Below are 9,467 nucleotides of genomic sequence, written 5' to 3'. Positions count from 1 at the left end.
TTCCCGGGCCCCAGGGTAACGCCTCCCAGAAAGGGGCAAGCGTGTCCCACGGCCAGCACACGGGTATCGTTTCTCCAGCGTGGTTACGAAGTGCAGCCCAGCACTGGCCCTGGACCAGCGAATATCATTCTCCCTAAGATGGCCAAGGCCAACCTCGGATTTGATAGGGGTGAGTCAGAGAGACAAGGTTTCCAGACCGCGGAGAAGGCCCGGCAAAGGGCCCAGGGCAGCCCCCACCGCCCTGTGCGACGCGCGCCAGCCAGGAAGAGCCTCGTCTGTGGAAGCCACATAATGAGCATCCTCGGCCGGCCGAGGGCTCCCGACTTGGAGGCCGCACACAGCCCCTCTGTTCTCCCCTGGCCAGCCCCAGGGCGCTTTGTGTGTGTCTGAGTAACCAGCCGGCGACTGGACGGAGAGCCCGCGCCAAGAGCCGGGCACGGGGCTGGCTTTAACTCCATAGGCTCTGCCCAGCGAGCTGCTCACCTTTCAAGGTCCATGGCGTGCTGGGCGCCATCTCGGCAGCTGGTGGCCTCTGCTCTCTGGGAACTTGTGGTCTGCTGGGGTGGATGGGAAATAAGTGAGCACAGATGTCAAAGTGTGTGACTGAAGTGACCAGGGTAACTCGGGCACCTCCAGGAGAAGTGCCTGGGTAGGGGTGACCTGTGTTTGGGGCGTGGTGACCGAGGGGTTGGGGGCAGGCGCAGGGGCGGGCACACAGGGATGGGCTGGGGCGGGTCTGGACATTGTCCTAAGTGCTTCAGGGGCCACTGTAGATGGTAAGAAGCTGGTGTGGACGCAAATATCCCCCGCTACTAGAAAAAGCTCTTCCTAGCCAGGTGTGGTGGTGCAACCTTGTAATCCCAGCATTTGGGAGGCTGAGACAGGAGGATCACAGGTTTGAGGACAGCCTGAGCTACATAGTGAGGCCCTTTGCAACTCAGTGTGACCCTGTTTCAAAATAAAGAATAAAAAAATAGGAATGAGGATGTAGCTTAAAGGTAGAATGCCCTGGGTTCCATTCCCTAGTACCAGGAGTACCAAGGTAGTGCCACCAAAAAGAAAGAAAGGAAGAAAGAAAGAAAGAAAGAAAGAAAGAAAGAAAGAAAGAAAGAAAGAAAAAGAAAAAGCTCTGACCTGGGTATGGTGGTACACGCTCGTAATCCCAGCATTCAGGAGGCTGAGACAGGGGATCTTGGTTCGTGGACAGCCTCAGCTGCTTAGTGAGGCCCTTTGCAAGTCAGTGAGACCCTGTTTCAAACTAAAGAATAAAAGGGGCTGGGATGTAGCTCAGTGGCAAAGTGCTTGCCTGGCAAGTGCACCGCCCTGGGTTTGATCCCCAGTCCAAAAAGACACACACACACACACACACAAAAAAGAATAAAAAATTGGACTGGGGGCGTAGCTTGGAGGTAGAATGCCCCAGGGTTACATCTGTAGTACCACACACAAAAAAAAAAAAAAGAAAGAAAGAAAGAAAGAAAGAAAGAAAGAAAGAAAGAGAGAGAGAGAGGGAGAGAGAGAGAAAGAGAAAAAGAAAAGGCTCTGGTCACTATGGGGGCGCAGCAGCAATCATCTTATTCCCCAGAAGGAACCTGGGCTGTGACCTCACGAGGCCAAAGACACTGCTGGTGAGTAAGTTAAGGATCTCAGGACGGGAGATCACCCAGGATATCAAAGTGTGTGTCTGAGAGAGAGGCAGGAGGTCAGAAGGGGCTTAGAAGATGGAGGAGAGGCCGGGTGTGGTGATGCAAGCTTGTAATCCCATAATCCCAGTAACTGGGAGGCTGAGACAGGATGATCTGGGTTTGAGGATAGCATTAGCAAGTAGTGGAACTCTTAGCAACCTAGCAAAACCCTGTTTCAAAATAAAAATAAAATAGGGCTGGGGTTGTAGCTCAGAGGTAGAATACCCCTGGTTTCCATCCTCAGCACCAAGAAAGAAAGAAAGAAAGAAAGAAAGAAAGAAAGAAAGAAAGAAAGAAAGAAAGAAAGAAAGAAAGAAAAGACAGGGACCTGGATTCCCCCAGAGCCTCTGGTGACGGGGCACAGGTACATTGCACACCTTGCCTTTGGCCCAGAGAGAGCCTATCTGGGAGTCTGACCTCCAGACTGTAAGAGAATCAGGGTGTGTGTTTCCAGACACCAAGAATGTGGTTACTGTAACGGGAAGACATGAATACAGGTGGCAGCGTGGTCCAGGTATGCAGGACAGGGCTCCTTCCCAACGCAGCAGAGATAGGGTGTCCCTGCGGGTCGCTGTGGGGTGCCCTGGTTGTTCACAGGAATGACAGCTGGGCCAATTGGGGACCAGGGTCTGGGCTCCTCGTCCTCTGTAGGTGAGAGGTGGGAGGGAGAGAGGACCCAGCGAGGGCGGGCGGGAGCTGAAGGTGGTGCTGGACCCTGGGGTCCTTGGACCCAAAGACCATGGAAATGAAATGGAGTCGGGCCTGTGAGCAGCCCCAGGGCTGGGGGCCTCCCAAACCCCTAGCCTCCCCCTCGTGGGCAACTGGACGGGGGATTAATAAAGGCTCAGCCCAGATCCTCCTTAGGAGCCATCAGCCTGAGCCCACAGCCCCCATCCCACAGGAGGCAGGGCTAACGGACACCACCTCTGGGCAGACACACAGACATGGGTCCAGGCCAGGGTGCACGCAAGCACAGGCTGGTGCCTGGTGGGCTCCGGGCAGCCCACCTAGAGCCGCGCTGCCGAGGGGAGAAGGAGGAGGAAGAGCACTTGGGGTGCGGGCTCCACCGCCGGCCCTCCCCAGCAGCAGCTCCATCCGCACGCAGACGGGCCCTCGCTCAGCCAAGCAGAACATTCTAACAGGCTGTCTGGGGGCCATGGAGGGCCAGGTGCAAACTTGCCGCAAGTCGCAGGTCGGGGCTTGCGTCCCCCCAGGCACAGGCCCGCGCTCACCTCTTGCCTCAGCGTCTTGGCCTGAGCTCTCCTGGAGTTCGACGCCAGGAACTGTTTAACAAGCGTGCGCTGACCCGAGGCGGAGCTCCCCCTGTCCGCCAGCTTTGGCAGCTTCTGCCACAAGCGGATGTGCCTCCCACTCCTTCCCCGGAGCTCCCTGCCCACCCTGGCGCCTCCTGGCACAGTAAGCGGCCTGCCCTGCCCTAGACCTCCGCCTCCCTGCCCCTCCTCCTGCTACCCTGCCGGCCCGTCCAACCCTGGTGCCCACTGGCTTCCAGCCGGGGTGGCCATGGGGACAGTCATCACAGAGCTTGCACCCTGGGCTGGGGGAAACGCCCTGCTGTCCCTCCCGGCTTCTCCCTGAGCTGGAACACGGGTGCCCCAACCCTCCCCAGACCCTCTCCTGCTCTGATAGGGGCTTCACGGCCCCCTGGTTCTCCCGAGCCCTGCCCTGCTCCTCGTTTACCCCTTTTTTATTGGGGGGACAGCCTGTTCTCATGAAGACCCAGAGGCAGGAATGAAAGGGGAGACACGGTGTTTTAACAGTGGGCAAGTGCGCCTGGACCCACTCCACTCAGGAACGCAGATACATCGGCTAGGGCTTCCAGAAAGCACCATCCCAAAGTGCCTGCCACTTTATTCTGTGTCTGGGTCCGAGGGGAGGAGGTCAGCATTGGGAGCAGGAGGAGCGGCCTGTGCTGCTCCCTGCAAGGGGGCGGCCTGGAGCAGCGGGCCTTGGGAGAGCAGCCAGGCTCCTGGGCCCCTGCTCCTCCTGGGTAATATCGCGCTGACACTAACCCAAACCTGCCTGCTGCGGCTCCCGTGTGTGTGTGTGTGTGTGTGTGTGTGTGTGTGTGTGTGTGTGTAGCACATGCTGATGTCCACGGGCTACAGATCCTGCTGTGTGAGCAATGGGTCTCCTGACTTTGGGGTTCCACCTCTGGGAAGGTGCCACTGTCTTGGTGCCAAGGCAGTCTAGATCCCAGGTCCCCTCAGAAAAGCTCTGGAAGACTGAAGTGAGCCCAGTAGCTCTTGGCTTGGCCAGGGAGGAGGGCGGGCTCCTAGCTGCCCCCCAGGAAGCCATGGTGGGACCCCTTCTCCAGTGTCAGCCCGGAGGAGGGCAGTGCATGCCCAGGAGAGAGCAGCGGTCATCAGAGAGGCCAGGGCCTGGCAGCTGAGGGAGAACAAGGAGATGGACACGGTGTCAGACACCAGCGTGGAGAGCTGGCAGGATGGTGGCCCAGCATGGCCCTGCCTCGGGGCCTGGCCTCTGGCCTTCCTGAGAGCACGGTCTTCCAGGGAGTCAAGAGCTGTCGTCGTCTTCCACAAGCAGAGGAGATACCTGTCTGGGCGCCTGGGCATATGGAGTTGGCTTAGATCCTGCCACGGCCTGGGGGGATGTGGCCCAGGATGGGTTCTGCCAGCCTCCTTACTGAGGTAGGTTAGGAAGAATAAAAAAAGATAGCGCTGGGTGTGGAGGTGCAGGCCTTCGAGTCCTAGTACCTGGAAGACCGAGATGGGAGGATTGCAGGTTCGGCAAGTAGTGAGATTCTCATGACCCAGCAAGACCCTGTTTAAAAAAAAAAAAATATGAGCGGGTGTGGTGGCGCACGCTTGTAATCCCCGTGGTGGGGAGGCTGAGACAGGAGGATCACACAGGTTCGAAGCCAGCCTCAGCTACTTAGTGAGGCTCTCAGCAACTTAGTGGGACCCTGTTTCCAAATAAAATATAAAATAGGTCTGGGAGTATAGTCTGGAGGTAGAAAGCCCCTGGGTTCCCCCCCAGTACCACAAAAATAAAAATAAAAATAGCTGGGTGTGGTGGCGCATGCTTGTAATCCCCGCGCTTGGGAGGCAGAGGCAGGAGGCTCATGCAGGTTTGAAGCCAGCCGTGCTGGCTTAAGAGACCCTGTTTCCAAATAAAAAGTATAAAATAGGTTTGGGAGTATAGCCCAGAGGTAGAAGGGTTTCCAGGAACCTCAGTACCACCAAAAATAATAAAATTAAATTAAAATAAAAATAGGAGCCGGGCGTTGTGGTGCACACTTGTTTTTTTGTTTTTTTTTGTTTTTTTTTTTTTTAGTAGTACTGGGCTATACTCCCAGACCTATTTTATATTTTATTTGGAAACACGGTCTTACTAAGTTGCTGAGAGCCTCACTAAGTAGCTGAGGCTGGCTTCGAACCTGTGCGATCCTCCAGTCTCAGCCTCCCAAGCGTGGTGATTACAAGCATACACCACCATGCCCAGCAAGGTGGCGCACACTTGTAATCCCAGCATTCGGGAGGCTGAGACAGGAGGACTGCAGTTCTCAGACAGCCTCAGCTATTTAGTGAGGCCCTTTGCAACTCACTGAGACCCTGTTTCAAAATAAAGAATAAAAAATAGGGCTGAGGGGTGCAGCTCGGAGGTAGAATGCCCCTGAGTTCCATCCCCAGTACTGAAAAAAAAAAAAAAATAGGACTGGGGATATAACTCAGAGATAGTATGCCCCTGGGTTCCCCAGTACCAAAAATAATAATAATGATAAGTAAAAAGGAGGCAAACTGGAAAGAGAAAAATATAGCTTGTAATCCTAGTATTTAGGAGGCTGATACAGCAGGATGGCAGGTACACGGCCAGCCTCAGCTACTTAGTGAGGCCCTCTGCAACTCAGTGAGACCCGCTTATTTCTTATAAAAGAATAAGCCAAGTGTGGTGGCACACGATTGTAATCCCAGCACTTGGGAGGCTGAGACTGAAAAAAAAATAAAAAAAGGCCTTCTGTTCTACCCCCAGTACCACAACATAAAAGAATAAAAAATAGGTAAGAAGGTGTAGCTTGGAGATAGAATGCCGTACTGGGGATGGAACCCAGGGGCATTCTACCTCTGAGCTACACCCCCAGCCCAATTTTTATTTTGGAACAGTGTCTGAGTTGCAAAGGGCCTCACTAAGTAGCTGAGGCTGGCCATGAACCCGGATCCTCCTGTATCAGCCTCCCCAGTGCTGGGATTACCAGTGGGCACCACCACACCCAGCTTCAGAGATCCTTAATAAAAGACTGTAAGACCCCAAGGGCCCCTCACACTCTCAGGTGGCCCGGGTTCTCCCCTGAACGTGTGTATCCCCACTTTCCTAAATAAACCTCTGTCTTTGTCTCTGACTGCCAGGTGCTGAAATCCTTTCTGGCCACAGAAGCCGAGGACCCCGCCTGAGTTCGAGGTAAGGAATGGTCTCCCTGACTCTTAGGACTGCGCAGCTCTCCGACACAGGGTCCTGGGTCTGCAAAGGCTGCAGGACCTGGATCACCAGGGCTCTGCCCACACCCGTGTGTCCAGCGTGCTCAGCCTGTCTGTGTAGGAGACTCCCGGGTGCACTGTAGAGGGGTCTCTCCAGCTGCACCTGAAGCCTGGGATACAGCCTGGGGGGCGGGGTGCCCTGGCATAGTGATGGGGTCCGCCGCAGGCTCTCCCATGCTGGCCTCCCTTCTGGAAAGCCCTCCAAGCCCACCGGCAAGGGCCGCGAGGGGAAGGCCCAGCAGTCCAGGCGCCGGGCCTCACTGGAGCTCAGGCAGATCCCCGTGGTCAGTCCTGCTGAAGCCTGGGACCACCAGTGACGCTCTGGGGCCGGCGCTCCGGTGCCCATCCCAGCTCCAAAAGGGCATTCTGGGGTGCAGGCCCGGCTGTCCCCGTTGACTTTTCTCCCTCCTGTGCTCGCAGCCCCTTCCAAGGGCCCCAGGAGAAGGGCACCTCCCTTTCACAGGTCTCTTTCACATCCCCCTTCCAGGAGCTGCAGGATGGGCGCGGGCTGGTCTCCGCACCAGGTGGGGGAGAACAGCGGAGCAGCTGCGGTGGGCGGAACCAGCTTCCCCAAACTTCCCACCTGAGTTGCAAAGGGCCTCTGCCACCAGCCCCTGCAGGGCCTGGGGTGAGGGCAGGGCCGGGGCGCAAGCCCCAGTGAGGCCGCAGCAGGTTCATGGTGGGGCGGAGCGGGCGTGCCCCTGGATTCTTCTTTCTGCACGCACCACCCTCCCTCTGCCTTTGTGCTCAGATTGGCAGCCTTGGGGAGGGTGAGGACGGTGTCCTACAGGCGGCTCCTTTGAACTGTTCAGACTCATGCCCGCTCTCCCCTGGAGCAGGCATCGGCTCCTTTTGAGTCCTGACCTTGAGGCCTTGCTCCTGCAGAGGGCAGAGGACAGGGAGACTGGGGGCACCTCAGGGACACTGGGAGCCCAGGGTGGCTCCGGCATGTGATGGATGCTGGGAGGATGCTGGGAGGGGGCCCCTGTGGGGCTCAGGGTGTGACCAGCACACAGCCCGCAGGCCCCAGAGGCTCCCTCCAGGCTCTCTATAATCCTCAACACTGCCAGCTTAGGCCCCTGTGGCACTGGACTTGAATCTCTCTCTTCTCCTTCTCCTCCTCTTCCTCCTCCTCCTCCTCCTTGTCCTCTTCCTCCTCGTCCTCGTCCTCCTCCTCCTCCTCCTCCTCCTCCTCCTTCTTCTTCTTCTTCTTCTTCTTCTTCTTCTTCTTCTTCTTCTTCTTCTTCCTCTCTCTCTCTCTCTCTCTCTCTCTCTCTCTCCCTTCTGGGTACTGGGTACTGTGGATTGAGCCCAGGGGCATTTTACCTCTGAGCCACACACTCCCAACCCATTTATTTATTTGTTTGATTATTTATTTATTTCAATACTAAGGATAGAACCTAGGGGCATTCTACCTCCAAGCTACACCCCTAGACATAGTCTTTATTCTAAAACAGGGTCTCACTAAGTTGTAGATGGCCTCACTAAGTAGCTGAGGCTGACCATGAAACTGCGATCCTCCTGTCTCAGCCTCCCAAGTACTTGGGTTACAGGTATGCACCACGATGCCCGGCTTATTTTTATATATATATATTTATTTTTATGTGGTACTACGGATGAAACACAGGAACATTCTACTTCTGAGCTACACCCTTAGTCCTATTTTTTGTTCTTTATTTTATTTTATTTTATTCTGGTGGTACTGGGGATAGATCCCAGGGGCTTTCTGCCTCCGGGCTACACTCCCAGACCTATTTTATATTTTATTTGGAAACAGGGTCTCTTAAACCAGCTGAGGCTAGCTGCGCGATCCTCCTGTCTCAGCCTCCCGAGTGCGGGGATTACAAGAGTGTGCCACCACGCCTGGCTCGCTTATTTTTTATTTTGAAACAGGGTCTCATCAAGGTGCTGAGGCTGGCCACCAACGTACAATCCTCCGGCCTCAGCTTCCCGAGTACTGCTATCACAGGTGTTTGTCTCCATACCCGGAGAGGGACCTGGTTCTGAATCAGCGGGCACTTGGCGGTGTCTGGAGACAATTTCACTTGTCATAGTCAACCAGGGGGAGGCTGTGCCTGGAGTCTAGTGCTGGAGGCCAGGAATGTTGCTAAACATCCCATAGCTCACGGTCCACTCCACAAGAAAGAACTATACAGCCCAAATGTCAACAGCCCAGACCAAGAAACCCCAGCTTTGGGAGAATGGTGCAGCGGTCGACTTGTAATGCCTGCCCCAGGTCAGGAGGGCGATGGTGGTGCATTTGCCATTCGTCTAGATTCCAGGCCTGCCTGCCAGCAGATTGTCCAAGGAAGCAGTCCCTCCCCCCTCCCACTTCCCACCTACAGACCCCTTGCTCTGATGGAGAGCCCGGGCTGAGGGAGGGTCTGGACCTGGGCCACCATATTGTACAACGTTAGCTGGTGGCCTCATCCGATTCGTTGTGTTCTGGGATGTGGATTGGGTGGAAGTTGAAACCTCAAATGCCTAAGGGAGCCGAATCCTGGAGAGGAGAGAAGTGTATGTGGGGGAGACATGAAATTCAGAGGTCCTGAGTGGGTGTTGGGGGCGCACCCTTGTAATCCCAGCATTCAGGAGGCCGAGACAGGAGGATGGCGGTTCGCGGACAGCCTCAGCTACTTAGTGAGGCCCTCTGCAACTCAGTGAGACCCTGTTTCAAAATAAAGAATAAAATATAGGGCTGGGGGTGTCACTCAGAGGTAGAATGCCCCTGGGTTCCATCCCCAGTACTGAAAAAAACAAAAAACAAACAAACAAAAAGGATGGATGGACAGGAGCAGAGGCGCTTTTTCAGGAAGAACCGCGTGCGCATTCAGAGGCGCCCTCCTCTTGTCCAGGTCCTGCGCCTTTCAGAACCCTGCTGCCCATGCTCAGGGCAGGTCTTCCCTCGGTCTGCCATGACACAAGCCAACCACCACGCCGACACACCACAGTCACATCACCTTAGGGGCTGCACGATCCAGTCGTGGTGACACCCAGACTCACCATCACAGGGGCGTGGTCGCTGCACTGGCCTGGTGCAGCCTCTGGTCTCGGCATGGTCAGAAGGTGCCAGCTCCCCAGCTGACCCTGGACATCCCAGTGGCAAGCAAGGCAGCTGCTGGAAGGTCCTGGTGCCACGGACTTGCACCGTAGGACGGTGCACGCTCCGGCTCAGGGGGGAGCGGCCCGTACAAGCAGAGAGCTTGCGGCAGAGTGAGGGCGACACCAATGGGCTCTCCCACGCCTGGCCAGCACCTGCCAACACACC

The sequence above is a fragment of the Muscardinus avellanarius genome, assembly GCF_963383645.1.
Source record: "Muscardinus avellanarius genome assembly, chromosome: 10".
Lineage (NCBI taxonomy): Eukaryota > Metazoa > Chordata > Mammalia > Rodentia > Gliridae > Muscardinus > Muscardinus avellanarius.
Note: the sequence above shows the minus strand (reverse complement) of the source record.